The 21,572-nt window shown below is 34.1% G+C and overlaps 1 pseudogene; it reads left to right on the top strand.

The window, feature by feature from the left end:
• Window positions 1–1,985: 1,985 nt before the first annotated feature.
• LOC150012195 (cyclin-G2 pseudogene) lies at window positions 1,986–3,224 on the top strand (annotated as a pseudogene).
• The last annotated feature ends 18,348 nt before the right edge of the window (window positions 3,225–21,572 follow it).

Here is a 21,572-nt window from a genome sequence, read left to right as displayed (position 1 = left end):
AGGGATGGAGATGGAGGTGTGTGGAGGAGAAAGTCATTCTAGATAGGCCCAGATGAGCAAATGCACAGTGTGTGCACATGCACACATGTATGCTCATGCACAGTTCAGTTCTTCCTGAAAGTGGACTCATCCGATAAGGGATGGCAGAAGCTTTGAAAAATCCTGGTAGGAGCAGGTCCTGGAAAGCCTTGTATGCCATGTAAAGAAACATGGATTATATGCTGAAGGTGAGTGGTTCTTAATATTTTGACAATGTTTCACTTGAAAGTGGTACTTCACATGCTCCCAGAACCCATTCTACAAACTGCATTAGCTGTGCTTGTGTTTAGGGGTTAAGGGAAAAGGTCCTAATTTTAGTATTGGGTCAGCTACCTATACTTAAGGCCATGTGGTTTACACTTTTTTTAATGGGTTTGTTGAAAACAAAACTAGGAACCACAATTACACAATAAGCAGGAGGAAGCTGATTACTCAATAAAAGGCTACTGCAGTTATTTTTGACAAAACTACAAAATATTAGCCAAGATGGCTCCTGCCTGTAGGGGCTCTTGAGGCTTCCCCCTCCTGCAATCTACACTGCCCCCCACACTGCCCCCCACCACCAACCTTTTTGCCACAGAGTACATACAGGCTTCTCAGCCATCCAGACCCTTCTACATGGAAGGCAGTTAAGAGGCGGGTAAGCATAATGAAGATGGCAAATGAATGTTAAGTCAAATTTAAAACTGGGGAAAGCTGAAAGTCTTACTTAAAATGAAAGCTAGGTATTTGTGCATTGAATGGTATAGACATGGACCTCTCCTCCAAATGCTGACTATGTGGCTGAAGTCAGCTGTGGGGCAGATCTCAGGCATCAGGGTAAACCCAGGTTAGTTTCTGTCACTTCCAACACTTGTTTCAACTCACAAGGCAGATTGTAGTGTCCTGATCTAGGATGATATCACTGGATTAGGATTTTAGTTACTAGGGGATTTAAATTCTGATTGTACATTGAAGATTAAGCAAAAGGATATTCTAATGTTACAAATGATATATAGCATTATGTATTGCTCTCAAACCATATATACACTTATGATGTTGTCCAGTGTTTCAGAAATATCAACAGCTAACTACTCAGCACTTCCAGTTAAATTTAACAGATTGACCATCCTTGGTCATCAAATTTTCCTCCAAAAATTATTAAAATATCAGTGAGGAATTAAAAAGCTATCAACCATGAGAAAAAAAAAGAACACAAGAGACAACAGTAAATTAAATATTTCAAAAAATATTTACACAATAAACTGGTTGAGGAGATTTAATAGAATAGGAATCCAGTGCCTGCAGGAGGTGTAATTCCTGTAATAATTTATCTAATTTTCCTTGCAGAATGTCCATAGAATGGGGTGAGATATGATTTGCAACATGATTGATTGAAAAATCTATATAACAATTGGTTGAACTTCCCAGCTCTTCTGCTTTTCCCTGAACATTTTGGAAACTACCCTATTAACATTCATATAGGCAACAGGCTTAGTCTGAAGGAATACAGGATAAGGTAGGGGTAACTATAGAAGCTAAGAATAGTAGCATTATGGAAAAATCTACATATTGAAATACAGGCCAGCAAGCACACTGCTTTTCCTGCCTTGGTCCTAGAATCCTAGATAACCAGATTCATAACCTCCCCACTAACACACACCAATGCACTTCTTTCATGGAGCTTCTGATTTTTTATGTATTAAGAGATGGCCAATAATTGCTAGATATTTGAGAAAAGATAACTTAGAGACAAAAACAAACAGGAAAAAAACTGAACAAAAACAATCAATGGAGTAGAAGAAACAAAAACAAATTAGTGTCATCAAGGATATAAGAAAAGACAAAATGCCTATGAAACAAAAAACCTGTTCATATAAAAAATTAAAAAAAACAATTTTTAATTTTAGAAATTAAAAATATAACGATCAAAAAGAAGTTTGCTTCAGCCTCTGCTGGCGGACAGCATGGCCCCGGGGCTGCTGGAAGGCCAGCAGTATGCAGGACCAGGGGCTGCCGACAAGAGGGTGGGTGTGGGCAGTGGCATGAAGCTGGACTGTGAGGCATGGAGGAGATGGCAGTGGCGGTGGAGGGTCGGATGCCTGTTGGGGGCACTGCTGAGCTGGTGGATGCCTTAGCCATGTAAGAGCCCACTGTGCTCCTCTTTGCTCAGTTCCCTGCAGCTGCATCTCCCACCTGGTGAGGGAGCCAGGAGCATAAGTCCTAGCAGTCTGGAATAAGCGCCGCTCTCTTGAGTTGCTGAAACTCTACCTGGCAGGCAAACAGAAATTCCAACACCAAGAGAAAGGTTTAGCTTGATGAGGACTACCTTTGAGAACAAAAATGTTTTGTATTGAAGACAGAGAAATGTCAAAATCTAAGGGACTTAACCAACTTTCTTTTTGGTGGAAGGTGGATCTTGCACATAAATTTTTATCCTGGCTACCAGTATTTTGGACAGATCCTTGGCTTTTATGAAAGTGAAACTTAAAATGTTTCTTGCATGGAGGCTGTTATTTTTGCTGGCTTCCAGAAGAAGAACGCAATGTTTCATCCACTCATGGAGTAATCCAGATTAGTCAATGTAAGTGCACTGCTTCTAACAGAGAACAAGAAGAAAAATTCTCCTGGATAAAAAATCTAACCTATGAAATGAAACATACTGATGTCTTACATGATTTTTTTCTTATATAAGACGTTATATTTTGTATGTAAGAAAGAGAAGAAATATTGAGTCCTGATAAACTGGAAGCTCAGCTGAAAGCATAAACTTTTCTACTAGTTTTTTCAGAAGCAGAGCCATTGTGTTGGTCTTGTGCTTTCTCAATCTGGAAGTAGAAACATAATTCATTCAACTATTGCAAATCTTCCTGCTTGTTATAAAGTGTTCAAAGATTAACGACACTGAGTTCTTTTACTGGAGGGAAGTGCTTTCTAAATGATTAGCTGAATATTTTCTCTCGAATGTTGCAAAAAATTGATTCAAATTGTTTCTAGGCACAAAATCCAGATCCTCCAAGAAGCAACTACAGTGTTTCTGAGTTGTCAATAATACCAGTGGGTAGCCATCTTGATGAAAGTGAGGACTCTGAAGATGTGAGCTGTAGAGATTGAAGTCTCAGCAGCTCTCTTGCTGACACAGTGATCAAAGATGCACTGTCTTTTTCAACTTGAAAGTGGCACTGTCTCTGTGCTTTCCATTTTAGAAATTTATTGTACTGTGTCAGAATTTATAAACAATAAATTGGAGAGTAGGTAGTATTTTTGTCCAGTTCTCATTTAGGCAGCAATACACAGACTAGAACACCTGTTGTCTATAAGTATTCAGACAAGATCAGTTCTATTTCTATACTCTAAGCTATCAAATTATTGAAATTATTGAAATGTTATTCTCTGAATAAAATTATCTTTAGTTAATTGTTCATATAGATAATAGGTTTTATGGGTAAGGATGTAAAAAGCTGAAGGATAGAGCTTTTATTTTCTTGATGAATATGAAGTGGGAGACTGAAATCTGCTGAGACTAGAGCCCAATATTCTCAACCACCAGTTCATAGAAACAAAAAAAGTTGATTGTTACTGCTCAAACATTTGGGTTTTGCACATTGCTGGTGATATTATACTTCAGATGAACAACTTTGAAGTCCAAGATAAGGAAGGAAGGCAACCTAGGAACTGAACTAAAAAAGTTTTTTACAAGGGGGTGAAAATCCAGGGGTTGGAGGGCTTGTTGAGATTGTTGTACAAATTTGGCAGGAAGGATAGTATGAGAGAGGTGAAAAGAAACCAAAAATTTGTTTACCAAGTTTTGAACCTGGAACTATGAAGTGTCTGAGTGACCTGTTAAAGGCAGGGCTGCAATGCAATGAAGGACAAGGTAATGTGAAAGGGATCTAAGGACTTTGATATTAAGATGTGATCTTTTTCTACATGAACACTGAAATCTCCTAGGATTGTGGCAGAAAAAGACTGTGAGCCAGGTATGGAAGTCTACATTGAGTAAAATGAGCTTAACAAGGATGATACAAGATAAAGAGCCTTCGGTTAAGATGGACTTTTATAGGCAGATGGAAGAGTAAAGGTCTGGAAGCAGAGCTGGAAGAACAGTGAAATGTTACTTAACTCCCTTATCTCTCAATAAACACACTTTCTTGTGGATATGGGGAAAAGAATAGCTTCCAGTAGAGAGCCTTATGGGAGTACTGAAAGCCATAATAATTCAAGGTACATCTTCCTGTAGCATCCACTTCTACACATGCTAAACAATTTCATACATCTTAGAATAATACAACTCAGATATATTTGGAAGTATGGTTAGAAATTTATGTACATGTTAATGATAAAACAAGAAAAGCCAAAGAAAAATTACAGTTATGAAATACTGCTTTGGGCTAAATCTCCAGTACCTTCAGAAGACTGTCTTTCTACTGTTCTCTGTGTGAAAATGCTTTAAAATTATCTAAGAGGTAAAAGGAGGTAAAGAGATCCTGAAAGAAAGTTTGGGATGTAGGGCAATTCATTATCCACAGAAAAGTGTGTTGCCTGGTGATAGCAAAAAGGAGTTGAGATTGTTCAATAAAGAGAAAGGTCAGGAAGAGAAGGCTAAAAGCTAATGGTGCAGGTGCCCTGAAAAAGGAAAGAAGAAAGAGTTCAGAATGTTGAAATTTGTCAGTGATTAGGAAAAATGGAATCAGGATTGCTCACATGTTTGAACCCTGAGAAAGTAGACACCCATGAAGAAGGGTTCCTGGTGGCTAACCGAGAGAGAGAGAGAGAGAATGAGAGAGAGAGAGAGAACTTAGCAGTCATTTCTACATAAGAGCCTCATGCAAACCACTTCAGGGAGAAGAAGCCTGCACTGAACTGCCTGGCTCTGCACTGTGTTTCTTGCATTTGAGCCAGCCCTTATTAGAGTTCCTGGAATCCTATTTCAACCTATAGGACTGAGGCTTTCCCAATCCAATTGGAGTTGTGCTGCTCTAATCAACCAGAAAGGCTCTATTCTGACCAATCAGAACAGTGTCTTCTGGACCAATCAAACTTTGAGGATTTGGAGTCCTCATTTGCATGAGTATAGACCAATCAAGGACCAGGGACAGGGACTTCTGTCCATATAAGCCAGTTCTTTGGCTCTGAGAATACACTTTCCATTTGCACTGTAGACTGTGTCTCCCTGGCTGAGGTGAAACACCAGACATGGTTCCCCAGAGCAGAGCACTTCGGCACAGGCCAGAGCACAGTGGCACAAATCAGAGAAACCACAGCACAGTGAAGCAGACCATTGGGGAGAAGGGCAAGGCTGTTTAGCAAGGGAATGGCCTGACCCAGTGATGCCTCACAGCCATACTGTATCACAGTTGAGCTGCTTAGTACTAAATAAAGTTTCCTTCTTCACAGCACCCCAAATTGGGAATTTCTGTTGGTGTTGAATTGGTGTCAATGACCATCAGCTGACACTGGTGATTGTCCTTAGATATTTCCCAATCTAAGTTTGGCACAAGTCTATTTTTTGTGCTGGAGCTACTATACCTTGCCTGTATCATGTGAGATTTTCTGCAAGTATCAAGAGTTCTGAAAAATTCAGTTTTTTTTCACAATGTGAAGCAGTGATGAGTCATTACTTTAAGTTTCTTCATGTAACCTTCCATGAGTCTTATAATTAATTCAGGTGGCGACAAGATACTGTACTTTAGCTCAAAAACTCTTTACTGCCATGTCAGATACAATCAATGAAGACCACAAAAAAGGATTTTTAAAAAAAATTTGGTTTCTATGATGCTTGTCTCTTAACCTCTTTAAGACAGTTTAAGTACGTACAAACTGATGAACAACATTGAGTTCCTCAGCAAACTTACCTTAGAAGTCCCAAATATCAGATCTTTTGGTCTTCCATTCACAGTGTCATGATCTGGTTCTTTTGTTGAAACTGTTTACTTTCATCAACAGTTACAGCAACCCTCGTTTTCTCCGCATAAAGACTATTTCTTCCTCATAAGAGATCTCTCAAAATGCATCAGCGTAAAGATATATTTCAGGACCCTTGAAGCTCTTTTCCTCTGTTGCCAAAGTGATTCTGTTATTTTGAAATTATGTAGCACTCTTATATATTAAACTTTGTGAAGAAATGCTTCCTTCTTCTAATGTTATTGGATATTGATTTGTAGACCTGGTTTTCCCTGTAAGTGAAAAAGTGGTCACATTATCTTCAGATAAACTAATTTTGTAATTTATTAATGATTGTATGGTGATCATTTAAACTGGTAGGGCTATGAATGATAAAATTAAAAATAATTTTTTTTGAGAAATTTTGGAATTTAAAGAATTATATTTTCAGTTTAGCCTGAAAGAGCTATAGTCATTTCCAAAAGGAACTAAAGGCAAACAAGTTAAAAAAAAATTGAGTGTTTGGAGCGATTGAGAAAAAGAAATTTTTTTCTAGAAAGGCAAGCAGTGGCCTAAGAAAAGAAGACTTGCCAAATATATTGAATACAGGTAGGAAATAATAAATTTTCCAGATTGGGTTTTGATGATATTAGGATGGGTGGGGCGTAACTGTGAATTCCTGAGTTTAAGTCTAGCAAGAGAAAACAAACAAACAAACAAACAAAGAACAACCCCCCCCCAAAAAAAAAAAAACCAACAACAAAAAACCTGGGGCTGTTATTAGCAGCTGCTAGGCTGAAGAGATAATAGCAAAGTAATGTTAACCCTGAAAAGAAATGATTAATTTTTACTTTTCAGAGATACTGTTCTCATCTAGATACAATAACACCTCAAATGACATCTATTAAACAAAATCTGAACTTTATCCAGTCATTTAAATGTCAAATGATTTACTGAATTTTTTAAAAAGACAACTTAAAATTGTATCAGAAAATTTCACATTTTTGAGAATGGGGGGATTTGCTGTGGATGCTTAAAGGCAACGTGACATAGTCAAGAAGAAGAAAAACATATGAAATAAGGAAGTTAACAGAAAAATACTGTACATTCTTAAGTAGAAAAGTAGCACTGACTTAGGACTCTTAATTAATGATATGTTGGATTGGAGAGGATTAATTGAACAATCAAGTGGTGGTGGCAACTATTGCGATAATCCAAATATTAAGTGAATCTTCCCTGAAGGGCAAGTTTTGTGATGATGGAGAAGTAAAGAAGAGGCTGTGGTTGCAATTGATTGCATTCAAGCCACCGTTGGATTCAGATAGGGCTTGTATGTGTGGCGGTGATGAGGGCTACCAGAACTTACCTAGTCTGACTGAGGAGCCTTCTGCATGGAAACCTGACCTAAATGGAGAGGGAGTCAACACACTTAAGCTGTAGATATTAGAAGAAAAGGTTTTTGTCTTCTTTGGGAAATGGTGATGCTGAGTACACATCATTTTTGCCAGTTAGATTTCTCTCCTGTATAGACCTATATTTTAAAGTAAAAAATAAGTTTTAGTAGTAAGTTTCAAAGATGGAAAACAAACGACTCTGCTTTGTTAATGTAAGATAAAAGTGATAAGAAGCATTTTCCTCCCATTCAAAGGTCTGATGCTTCTGAGATTTGAATTTTTGCCATTATGATGAACATGCAGTGTCATTCTTACTTTATCTGCACTTTCAAGGCTACTACTGAAGTTGGTTTTCTCTTTACAATTGTATGTCATCTGTGTCTATAAATTGCCTATTAATATTCTTTCTCAGTTCTTTCTGATTTCTTATTTCTTGAAAATTTGTAGGAGTTCCTAGTATAATACAAATCTTAATCCTTTGCCAGTTTTGGATGTTGCAAACACTGTATTTTCTTACTGCTAACTTTATCACAGGGGACCATTTGAGGAAATCTTTACTTTTGATGTAGTACTATACATGATTTTCTTTTACAACATTAATGTCTTTTGGTTTTATTTGAAATCATTCTCCATAGAGTGATAAAAGATATTAGAATACCCTTTCTACTAATTCTGTTATTTGTCGTTTTGCAACATGTCTTCAACCCATGGAGCTTATTTCTAGGACATAAGGTCATAATTTAATTATGTTTCCCATAGAGAGAACTAATTAGTTAAACATTATTTACAGAATAATCCATCCTTTATTCACTATATGCTATTTTAGTCTTTTACATTTTTACATCTACTGTTGCTGTTTGGAAACCTCAGGTAAATTATTCAAATTCAAACTTTACTCTTTCACTCTAGAAACGTTAAGAATTTTTCTTTATGTTCAATATTTTAAATTACTTCTATACCACGTATATGTATTGTTTTACATGTTCTGTCCTGTTCTGATTCTCAGTTGAGAACATATATCATTTTTCTAGTTGTGAAAAACTTGAGACTGTGGTATCTTCAGTTCTTTCCTCTCCTTCATTTTCTTATTTATCTCTTCTCTTTCTGGGGTTTTTATCAGATAGAAATTGGTACTTCAACTTTTAGCCTTTACATCTCTGAACTGTCATTTTTGTAGGGTTAGTGTTTGAACAAGTACATAAAAATCTATCTCATTCATTTAAATAGCCATGTAATAATTGCAATATTATAAAAATAATTTATTGATGGACACTTAAGTTTCCAATTTTCACTAACAACAAAGAAACAATCTACTCTCTATATTTTGATGCTCGTCTATGAATATTTCTTTAGAATTGTTTTCTAAAAATAGAACTGCTGAGTAAATGGAGTTGCATAATTTTATTTTCATGGACTGTCAGCTTTTTTTCTAGAATTTATCCAATTTACACTCCCACTAAGAGTATACAAAAGTCTTACTCCTTGCATACTTGCCAAAACTTAAAATACTCATTGTAATTCTTGTCAAACTTATGAAAATTAGTTCCTTTTAATTTGCTTTTTATTTTAACTAGTCAGTTTAAACATCTTTTATATACTTGTATATTTATGTAGATATTTGTGATTATTCTTTGTGACTTACCTGCTTATATCCTGTCCATTATTTCTATTTTTTAAATTGACTTCAGGATCTCTGTGTATATATTCTGGATAGTACTTTTGGTCCTTAATATATGATGCAAAGTTTTTTTCTAGAACTTTGCTAAAATTTTAACTTTGTTTATGATTTATTTTAGGAGGGCTTTACTTTGTATTAAATAATATTGGTTGGGTTTTTTTTTGGCATTTGTTTTACTTAGAAAATATCACTAGCAATATTAGCTCACATTGTCTTGTAGTACTTTGATAATATTAATTAAATTGGAATTTGTACATATACACACATGCAGATACATGTCTATTTTATTTTCTTCAGTGAGTAAATGCAGTTGTTCAAATTCTACCAATTGAATAGTCTGTATTTTCCTTTTTTTCTATGTAATGCTCTCTTCAGCACAAACTAAGTTAAAATATATATTTGGATTTGTTTAAGGATCTACTTGTGAATGCTCTTTGCAAAACATTTTAACTTTTAATATTCATGTCTTTCTTTATCACTCTTATTAAAACATTTTTATAGCTATATTTCCCATAGCATTCTCAGTTTATTTAAAAAATAAATTTTAGAATCAGCTTTGTTAATTTTTGTTGTCATTGTTTGAGGTGATATTTAAACAGATTTATTTAATTGTTCCCCCATTGTTCATTACCCACCTTCCTTTTCTAGATCTTTTATGTTTATTAGGAATCTTTCACAGTTTATTTTTGTTCCCCTTGCTTTGGGGTTTTAAAGTTGTTTTTATTACCAAAGTTGTTATTTATATTTTAAAATTTTCTGATTCTGCTTCAGAAATATTTGATAACTAAAACAATATCTTTTTTTCACATTTGTTAGCATGAAATGTGTACAGTGTATTTTTTATAATTTATAATACACCAGTGTATTTTTATTTTATTTATATTTGTTTTCTATTTTTTTCTGAGAGTTATCATTGCATTTTGTATTTTCTGTTATTTCCTCAAAGAATTAGCTCCTGATAGTAATTTATTCTGTTATTTTTCCCTTTACTATATGTTAAGTTAATCAACTTATTTATAATTTTTATATTTATTTTTAATAATTTTTTGCTAAGGTTTATCTTATAATGATTATAGAAAAAAGTAAATATATTTTAACTTATGCATTTTAAAATAAGGAAAGTTATAAAATATATACTTCTGTTGCAGCTTTAATTGCCTCTTATATAATTTGATATGTTTTATTTTTAATATGTTTAAGATGTATTCATTATATTATAAACATATAATTTAGTAGTTATTTTAGTATTTCAGTATTTTTATATTTAAAGCTTGCTATTTCAATTAAACATTTATATTTATTCATTTACTAATTATTTGAGGGTATACTATATGAAAGGTATTGAAATATAAAAATGACATTTATAATAAGTAAACACATTTAGAAGGTGAAAGTTATATGGCACTTTGATTGAAATTGCATTTCTATGATTACTCTAGGAATTTGACATTTTTCATGTATTTTATTGTAATTTTAATTTATTATTTGTAAAAGTGTTTTTCTTAATTTTTAATAGGGTAGTATTTTTTTAATAGGGTAGTATTAATTCCTTAAATTTCAGTAGATAGCTAACATTTTGGCTTTGTTTTACACATTGCAGTTCTGTGTTTTTTATTAACTACTTTTTTTAGCACAGTTATAACATTTTAATTGAGCTATAATTTACCTACAGTAAAATACACAGGTCTTAAGAATACTATTCCATGAATTCACAAATATATAATAAATCCATGTCATCAACATTGTGTAGTCAAATTCTGTCACCAGAGAAAGTTCCTTTTACCCCCGTCCAGTTGATTACCTGTCCCCCACTTCCTGCCTATGTCGATTTTCCTGATATCTGTCAATATAAGTTATTTTTCGGTGTTCTAGAATTGCATATAAAGTCATACTATATCTACTCCAACTGTACAGTATCTACTCTGAATTTCATCTAACTCTATGAACTCAACATGGTATCTATGAAGTTCTTCCATGTATTTGTGTATATTAGTAGTCTGCTTCCTTTTATTACTATATAGTATTTTATTAAATATATTTGTTATAATTTGATTATCCATTTGGATTGTTTTCCAGTTTTAGGCTATTGTGAATAATTGGCTGATAATTTTTTTGTTAAAGATTTTTAGGGGACATACTGGAATTTAACTTTTTAAGTGCAAAGTGCATTTTAATTAATCAATTGAAACAACTTAGAAATTACAGAGTTAAAAAAATTAGCAGGTAAAAGCATTAAAACAGCTATTTTAATTATGATCCATATGGACAAAAAGATAGAGAAAAACATGATTATGAAAAGGAGATAACTGGAAGACATAAAAAAGACTTAGATTAAACTTTTTGAGATAAAAATACAATATCTAGATAAAAATAAAATAGATAATAATATAAACAATTTCTGTGTTCCCCATTCCTAAATTCATATATTGAAACCTAATCTCCAAAGTAATAGTATTTGGAAGGTGGGGCCTTTAGGATGTGATTAGATCATGAGGGTGGAACTCTCATAGTGAAATTGGTGCCCTTATGAAAGGATTCCTGAGAGCTCCTTCACCCCTTTCACCACGTGAGGACACAATGAGAAGATCGTTATTTAAGTAGGTCTTCAGTAGGCATTGAATCTCTCAGTATGTTGATCTTGGAATTCCCAGCTACCAGCACTGTGAGAAATAAATATCTGTTGTTTAAACCAATAAACCTATGTCATTTTTGTTACAAGAGCCTGAAGAGACTAAAACAGATAACATTCATGTTAAATTAGACACAGTAGAAAAAAAGAACTTGAACAAAGAACTGTAGAAATTATACAAAATTATTCACAGACACAAAAGATAAAAAAAAAAGAGAGAGAGAGCATCAGTGATCTATGAAATAATATAAGTCAATTTAACATACATACAATTATGGTTTCAAAAGGAGAGAAGAGAGAGAAGATGTGATAAAAAAACATTTGAATAAATAATAGCTAACAGTTTTCCATGTTTGAGGAAAACCATAAACCTACAGATTCAAGAATTTCAACAGACTATCAGAAGAATAAACCTTATGAAAACTACACTAAAGTATATCTTAATCAAATTGCTGAAAACCAAAAGTAAAGAGAATATATTAAAAGCAGTCAGAGGAAAAAAAGACAGAAGAATTTACAGTGGTAAAATTTAGATGAATACAATATTTGTGATTGGTAGTATTTAATTGACTTAATACTTTTTATAATAAAAGCCTAAAGTATTTATTATCACTTTTTAAGACTATGCCATTTATGCCTCATAAAATCTATATTACCAAGAGAATATAATAATAGTGAAAATACAGTAACAATGAAAACTTAAAGAGTATGGTTCTTGTTTATAAGATTTAAAGAGTAGACCATTTATAGAGGTGGTCAGAATGTGTTGGGAAGTCATGTTATCCCATAACTCACTAAATATAAAAGTGTAGCCTACTTCAGAAAGAATCAAACAAACTGTTACCACTACCTAATTTTAAATGGCAAAAGTTACATAAAAGTTTGAGTGCTGGGCAGTAGACAAGAAGTATAACTTAATCTTAACAGTACCACTAGAATTTCCTAGTGAATGCCAGAATTTCTGCAGGGGAGGCAGACTTCTGTACAGTTTATTCTCCTGTTACACTTTAAACTGAATCAGGAGACAGCTGAAAGTAGCTCCCAGTGAGAGCTGTCAAGCCAGTTGGATAATTCCATCAAAAGCATTGGGACACCGCCACAATTTCAGAGGAGAACTCTTCATCAAAGAAGAGAAAATCCATTCTCTTCTTGTATCCAAGTATAATGTCTTTGCACTAATTTTACAAAATAAAATGATATAAACCTAAGTTCTTCTCTTCTTGCTTTTATGATTTGCACAGGGACTCAATCAATTTCTTACAGTTCACTTAACCCCAATGATGTTCAAACATAAGTTTTTGATCTCTAAGACTAAGTAAACCAAAAAGTTGATCAATATATTGAAAACTGTACAATTTTAAATGATATTAATCTGAGGAAGTAAAACAAATGTCCACTTATAAAACAACTTACTCTAAGAAAGTAGAAAAACATTTTTAAAAATCCATAATCTGTGAATATATTAAAGTAAACAGAAATTAAAGAGTCATTAAAGATCCAAGATATATACTTAGATATTAAAAATATGATTGTGATAAAGAAAAATAACTGTATATTGAATTGTACAGAGTACTGGTAAATGGGGTAGTATTTTATCCTCTCATATTAAAAAAAAAAAGAATGTAATAATAAATGCAACAAGGAGATCACTTGAGAACACAGCTGCCCAACATTTTACTGAGAATTTTTTTCTATGTGTCTGCTGAAGTCAGATGTCTTAATATAACATCTCAGTGTTTCATTATGTTAGTGATAATAGGTACATAGAAACTACCCAAACCATAATGTATAGTGATAAAGAATGGGAAAAAAGAAACTAGAACATTCAATACTGTGGGACAACTTCCAAATATATAGCATAGATGTAATTGGAATACCAGAAGAAGAAAGAAACAGTAGAAGAAAAATTTGAAGTACTAATCTATGAGAATTTTTCAAAATTAATGACAAACACTATAGATCCAGAAAGTTTATAGACTATAAAGGAGGATAAAAATGCAAAGTCCACATCTAAGCACATCATATTCAAACAGCAGGAAACCAAGACAAAGAGAAAATGCTGAAAATAGCCAGAAGGGGTGGTTGGGAACTCTTACTATAGAGTGCTAACTATAAGAATTATGATCAACTTCTTGGAATAAACTATGCAGGCAATAACGATGTCAACAAAATAGCCAAATGAGCCATTTCTTGCTCTTATCCCTTCCACAACAAGAATAATTTAACATCCATTCATGGCCAAAGGGCCTTTATGGGAGCTTTGGAATCCAGATAGGAGATTAAAATCTCGGTACAGTTCAAGATCAGGGAGAGCTGTGTTAAAACTGCAGGCTCAAAATTAGTCAGTTGACTTGTCAACTGGATCCCAGCTACAGACACAGAAACAGCTATATACACTCTGAGAATTTGGCTGCAGCCCTGTTTGATTTTGCTTTAGTCACTAGCACCACACACCAAGGGACCTGGGAGAAGTCATGCTCACCTGTGTGTATAGTAATAAGCATATAGAACTCAGTCCTCCATAGACCCTAAAGTGGCTTTTGAACAAATCCAGCCCTTCTTGAAGCTCATAGAAGTAAGACTTCTAAACTTATTTGGACTGTAGATTCTGAAAGAATCTTATCATTGGGCTTCAGCCCTTCCCAGTCACAGTCCACAAGCAGTCCTGCTGGCATATGGGGCCCAACAGGAGACACACCTATACCTCTAGATATCCTGAAAGGGCACTCTATGGTGTTCTAGCTTCCTTAAACTATAGTAGGCCTGCAGTCCTAAGAGTCTATGATTTCAGTAGGAGACACCATATCTGCATCCTCAGAGATCGTAAACAGGCCCTATATTCAACTCTAGAGCCCCTCCCAGTCATAATCCATATACAAGCTTGCTGTCAAAAACCTTCCAGGAGATCTACAATTTGCATGACAAAAACCTTGAATAATCATCTTAAAGAAATATAAGAGAACACAGAGACAAAGCAAAAATTAAGGAAAACATTGCATGAACAAAATGAGTGATTTAATAATAATATAGAAACCATAAAAAAGAACCAAACAGAAACCCCAGAGCTGAAAATACAATAATAAAATTGAAAATTCAGTAGAGAGCTTCAATTACAAATTGATCATGCAGAAGAGTCAGTGAACTCTAATACAGATCATCTGAAATTAGTCTATTAGAGCAACAAAAGGCAAAAGAGTGAAAAGAGTGAAAGGGAAATTATAGGAAACTATCAAGCCAATGAACATTTACATCATGAGAGTGTATGGGACCATTCTGGGTGGTTTTGAGAATTGTACCCCAAGCCACAAACCAAGAAACTGGACCACCTTAGAGGAAAAGACTCATTTTAGGGTTAAGGAGGAAAATATTCAAGATAGCCTGGAACTTATTGTAGAACCAGAAAATACTACAGGAAGTAAGGACTTATGAAATGCTCAAAAACAGTCCTTGTCGGATAACTCAGTTGGTTAGAGCATTGTCCTGATTAGCCAGGTTGTGGGTTTGATCTCTAGTCATGGCACATACAGGAAGCAGCCAATGAATGTATAAATAAGTGGAAAAACAAATTATGTTTCTCTCTCTCTTCCTTTCTCTCTCTCTCTCTCTCTCTATTGCTCCCCCCATCTCTCTCTCAAATCAATAAAATAAAAAAAATTTTTTTAAGTGCTCATAAACCAAACAAAGCAACCCCTGTAATGATGGGGGAGTTTCTAATGGCCAAAGCCAGAACAAGTTGAGCAATAAAGTAAATAAATGTTAGATTATAACTCAAGCTATAAAATGAATATCCATGAGTCCATACAGATGAATAAATTATTGAATAAATACATTAATGGGAAGAATAATCCAATTTTTCAACCAGAAGAATTTCTAAGTAACTTTTGTAGATACTCTGTCCTCAGAAAGTTGGGACATCATTCCCCACTTCTTAAATGTGAGCTGCACATAATGACTTCCAAAGAGTACAGTAGGGAAATGGGAAAAAAAGTAACTTCACAATGGAAAAGTCTGACAAATATTGCCTCAGCGAAGTGATTGAGTTTAATATCAACAGCAATAAGACATGCTGATCACATGTATCATTGATATGATGGAATGAGAATGGCATTTTACCTCTGTAGTCTTTCTCCCCAAAATCCTCAGCCTACTCACTAGGAAAAAAATTAGAAAAACTCAAATCAAGGTATATTTTACAGAATATCTGATCAGCACTTCTCAAAACTGTCAAGGTCACCAAAAATAAGAAAAGCTGGAGAAAATGTCACAGTCAAGAAGAACCTAAGTGAACATGACTATTAAATAGAATGTGGTATCCTGGATGGAATCCTGCAACAGAAAGAAATGACATTAGTTTAAAAACTAAGAAAATATGAATAAAATATGGACTTTATTAGTAATAACTATCCATATTGGCTCATAAATTGTAACAAATGCACCATAATAATGTATGATTTTAGTAATAGTGGAAACTGGCTGTGGATATATAAAAACTTTCTACTACTTTCTCAATTTTTCTGTATATCTAAAACTATTTTAAACTAAAGTGCTTATTTAAAAAAATCTGTTGTGGTAGTAAATTTTTTGTTCTTTCCCACATGGTAAAATGTTTTACTTTGATCTGTATGTAATTCTATCCTACATGCCATTTAAATCGTAAGCTAAAATAGAAAAGCCACCAAAATGGACTCTTCCTAATGTAGTTTGCAACTGAATATGCCTGAGAGAAAAAGATCAATGGGCAAAAGAGTGTCCTTGTAATATTACAGTTAGAGACCTTGCAGAAAACCACAAAATTCTTAGAAAGTTTCTCTATAGAGAGAGCACAGGGAGTCTCATTAACCTCAGTAGCTGGGAATAGGACCCTGAGTTTACTTTTTTGATAAGTAAAAAGGCAATTTGTATTCACACTAAAGATAATGAATCACTGCATTATCATGTGATGTGGCATTGGACACAATAATATATACTGTCTCTACCACTTTAATCTCTATTCCTCTGATATAGACATTTAATTTAAGGTTGCTATACAATCTAACTGAACCATGACCAGGTCATAGTTGTCCATCTTTTCTTAGACATTTCTTTAAAAGACCTTGCTTATATACATGAACTAAATTTCCCTGACATGGATGCTTGACATACAGAGATGAATAAGACATTATGAGGTTTGTCTGGAAAAAGTTCAGCCATTGTTAATATAATGAAAACAGTTTGTGTGACATCGATGTAACCTGGCAGCTAAGAAGAGTGGACTGGAGTGCACATGTGTGAACAATGATGACTTCACTGTACTAGTCAGTGGGGGTGGTAGACACCACTGAGTGAGCTTATGTACTGTGTGGTTGTCACATTCAAAATGACTGAGTGAGTAGAGTAATGAATCTGCATCAAATTTTGTCTTAAGCTTAAACATTCCTCCACAGAAACTACTTAGATGGTTCAGAAGGTTGTTGCTATGGGCAACTGGTGATTGGCAGCTTCATCAGGACAATGTGCCCGCTCATACATCATGTCTTGTGCAGAGATTTTTGGCAAAAATAAAATCACCCAGGTGACTCTGCCCCCCTACAGCCCAGAATTTGGTGCCCTGCAACTTCCAGCTTTTTCCAAAACTAAAATCACCTTTGAAAGGGAAGAGATTTCAGACCATCGATGAGATTCAGGAAAATATGACAGGGCAGCTTACGGCAATTGGGAGAACTGTGTGAGGTCCCAGGGAGCCTATTTTGAAGGGCACTGAAGTGTCATTGTCCTATGTACAATGTTTCTGGTATCTTGTCTCTTCTTCAACAAATGTCTCTATTTTTCATATTACATGGCTGGATACCTTCTGGACAGACCTCGTACATGCTTCTCATCCTGAAAGAGGTTACAATATTGTTAGAAAGACAAATATTAAACAAGTAATTATCCAGACAATGGATCAAATATAAAGGTAATAAGTGCTATGAAAGAAGAACTAAAGATATAATAGGATGGTGTCAGAGAAGGATCCTATAATGAAATAAGGTGGAATCTGAGACATGAAGGATGGGTTGAGTTAGCTAGAGTAAAGCCATGAGGTTTAAGAGAGTGCCAGTCAAGAGAGAGAGGTTTATAGACAGAGAGGGAAGAGCATTACAGAAGTTCTGTGTGGGAAAACCCAGTGGAGGATATCATATTGGACAGATTGAAAATTGAGAATTGAGTTACCCATTCAACCAAAATTGATTAAGTTTCTTGAAGTGCCAGATTTTTGGTTGAAAGGGAGCCCTCTGTGGTTGGAACATAGCAATGAGAGAAGAAAAAATATGTTAGTATTAAATCATTTGTCGTTAGTAAACTTACTATTTCCTAATAATTACAACTTTATTTCATAGAGTTCATAAATTCCCTTATAACCTGTTCTAGTACTGTTATTCAGGTAAAAGAGTATTCAGGATTTTTCACTTTGTTCTCGACCTTTTTGAATATTAGAGGGACATTAGACTCCCTCTAGGCTCCTAGTACTCCATCAGAATTTCTAACAAAGATTAATGCCCATCATACACCCTTTGGCAAACTCCTTTGCAAGTTATTTTATCACTCTTTGGATAATTCACCTCGTTTAAGAGAACTGACCTCATTTTGGTCATTTTGAGCTGATAATTTGTCTCTTTAAATACTTTTATGTTCTGGCTTTTAACTTTTCTTTTTGTGGTGTGTTTATTCTATTCTTTAAATATAGTCATCTACCTTGCAGAATACAAATGCAAAAGTTTCATTTTCTTCTTTGACATTTCCTCAAGCTTCCCCTTCTTTGTCTTTTTGCTCAAAAAAAAAAGAAAGAAGAAAAAGTTGTTTTTGTTGCCTTTAATATCTTTGTAATTTTAAATTCACTGTGAACAAAACTTCCTGAAAACAGTTAGTCCCAATATTTTATCAGTCACTACTTCTTCATTTTAAATTGAATGTATCAGAAAGCTTTCTTTATGAAATGTCAGCCTTATTAATTTGGCCCCCAGTTTTTTTCTCATCAGTATCTCTTCCATAGTCATGTAAGCAGAATTACATCTTGTGTGGAGCATTTTGAGGTCTTCCCTCTTAGGTTCCTATGGCCTGAATTCATTATCACTATGTTATTAAAGTAATAAATGTTCCCTTCAAAAACTTAAAGAATGTTGTCTGAATGGGACCCAAATTATCTTCTGTTGTTATTTTGAAACCTTAAGGTAACATTGTTTTCTGTTCCCAACGTTCTTGTCACTTCTGCTTTACCAACCTATTTTTCCTTTTCGGTCATGAATAAGTCCAGAGTAGCAATTTTCCAAGTTGCTTCACTACCTTCTTAAAGGTAGAAATGTCGGTAGAAACAATGTAGTTACTAACAGTTTAACAGTCCAGGGCACTCCTACCAGTTTAGTGCCTTGAGTGAATTTTTTGTAGTAGAAATGTTATGGGTACTATGGATAGAAATACTATGACAGTTAACTTAGCTATGGTATAGCACCATAACTCATGCGGTATTCTATTTCTAGAAAGTTATAGAATATAGATGAGTCGTTCTTACTACCACCCACAAGGTTCTACAAGATCCAGGCTCTCTCTGTTCCTCTCCGACTTCAGCTGATCCCAATTTTCTGCTCACACATCTTGGCCATGATCCACTAACATAGTAAATTTTTCCTTCCTTGAGTCTTTTGTTTCTTTAGTCCCTCTGCCTGGACTCTTCCCAGCACTCTGCACAAGCAGTTCCTTCTTAATTTTTAAGTTTCAACTTAACATTTACTTTTCTTTAACAATCTGCTGTTTATTCCCATCAAACCACTTACTATACTCTGAAGTTGTTATGTTTATGTTTGCTTATTGTATTACATCAATGAGAAAGTAAATACAGTAGGAAATTTTTGTATCTTCGTATAATTGTATAGTGAAATCCTTAATAAATAATACTTAAATAGGTGAATAAACAATATCCTGAAATGTATTCTTTCAAAAATTGTTGATCAGCTTTTTGTTGTACATAATTACTAAATCAGAACAGCCAATTCATACTTCTATTGAGTACATTTTAGGAAAAGTCACAAGGAAGTGACTTTGATAATAACAGACAAGAAAAAAAAGGCCATCCAGAACATTCAGAAAAATGGACAAATTATAAAAATAAAATTGCTTGAAGGCACAAAAAAAAATTAACAAGGTAGCAAAGAATTATGAGGCAAAGATTCAGAAATAGAAAGAAACTGAGAAGTGATCCTGACATTTGGGGTGGCACTCACTGGGGCTATCGGCCAGTGCTCAGAAAGGGGTATCTGTGGCTGTGAGATAAGCAGAGCTTTAAATAGCATTATAGGACAACAGGGGAAAATTGGTATCCAGAATTTATCAAGGAGAAATAGCACTGGCAAGGGAGATTGAACTAGAAGTAGAAACGCCCTTCAAGAACTTGGATGTTATCCAAGACAGGAGATTATATATATATATATATAAAACCAATCTGGTATATGATTGTTTTCTCAAATTTTCAATCACATAATTTTATGATTTTCATAATTTCTGGATTGCAAGAATTCAAGTAAAAGACAAGCATTTAAAAATATAGACCTTATTAGTAATGAATATTTATTGATATGTTTGCGACTTTGGTAATTTCTCCGGTGAAACCTGAAATGAAAGGCAAGGAGAGACAGAATAAAAAGGTAGACTCTAGGTTAGTATGTGGCAGGTTATCCAAGCAAGGGGATTTATATACAAGGCTTGTCTCGGGAAGCAGACACAGAGGAAGAGATTTCCGCACCCTTCAACCTGCCAGACCTTCACTGGGTTCAGACCCATACACAGTCCAGATGGTTTTAACAACATACTGCTCTCTCAAGACTTCGTCCATGAAAAACGTTTCCACTCTAAGAACAATGGGTAGAACACGCATTTCAACGACAGGGGAGAGAGGTGAGAAGCCTCCCATTGTCTGGGTCAGCCAGTGGTAATGCACTATTTGATGACCTCTTCCAACTTGGTAACTATCTTTATGTCCATTATTTTATTCGTTATTTTACTTATTGCTTACAAAAACACCACTAGCAAGTACTAATATTATCCTGACTTTATTGATAGAGAAATTAATAATTAGTGAATAAATAACTTTTTCAATGCTATAAAATTAAAGAATGAAAGAAATGGAATTGAAACAAGTATACTGTATGTGAATCAAGAACACATTTTAATCACTAGGCTACATTTTCCTTAATACTTTTAAAATTGTTTGTCTTTTCTACGTATTGCTTGATTGTTTTTTCTTTCACCCCTGGCTTCATTAATCAAGTATTTAAAAAAAACATTTTTTTCATTTTTCCTTCTATTAATACTTAATTAAAAGACACTTTATTATTTAGGGGTTACTTAGGAAATTACAATATAGAACTTTAATTTATATATAAATTAGTACTTTTGAACATATGTGAAATATCCAAAAGACATTAGAACATATGAGTTTAATTATTCACAATATTTTATGGTATTATTATTTGTTTTTAATTCTATATACATTTAGACAACACACAATGTTATTATTATTAGTTTATAGAGTCAACATTTATTTGGATTTAGTTATATATTTACCTTTCTCATTTCCCAATATTTATTCCTCTCTTCCTATGTTTCTATCTGGGACCAACTTACTTATGCCCAAATAACTTTTTAAATTTCATTCAGGTGAAGCTACTGCTGACAACTTCTCTCAGCTGTATGTGTACATGTGTGTGAAAAATATATTGTTTCCATCTTCACTTTGAGAGGAAACTTTAGTTGTATATACAATTCTAGGCTGGCAGTTATTTTCTTTCAATACTTGGAAGTTGTTGTATTTTATTTTTTAAGTATATTTTATTGATTATGTTGTTACAGTATCACAATTTTTTTCCCCTTTGCTCTCCTCTGCCCAGTAACCCCCTTCCCTCTAGCAATCCCACTACTCTTAGTTTATGTCCAAGGGTCATGCATATAAATTCTTTGG

Source organism: Furipterus horrens, unplaced genomic scaffold, assembly GCF_987537825.1.
Source record: "Furipterus horrens unplaced genomic scaffold, mFurHor1.1.pri manual_scaffold_4, whole genome shotgun sequence".
Taxonomy (NCBI): domain Eukaryota; kingdom Metazoa; phylum Chordata; class Mammalia; order Chiroptera; family Furipteridae; genus Furipterus; species Furipterus horrens.
This window is presented reverse-complemented; position numbering and strand designations above follow the sequence as displayed.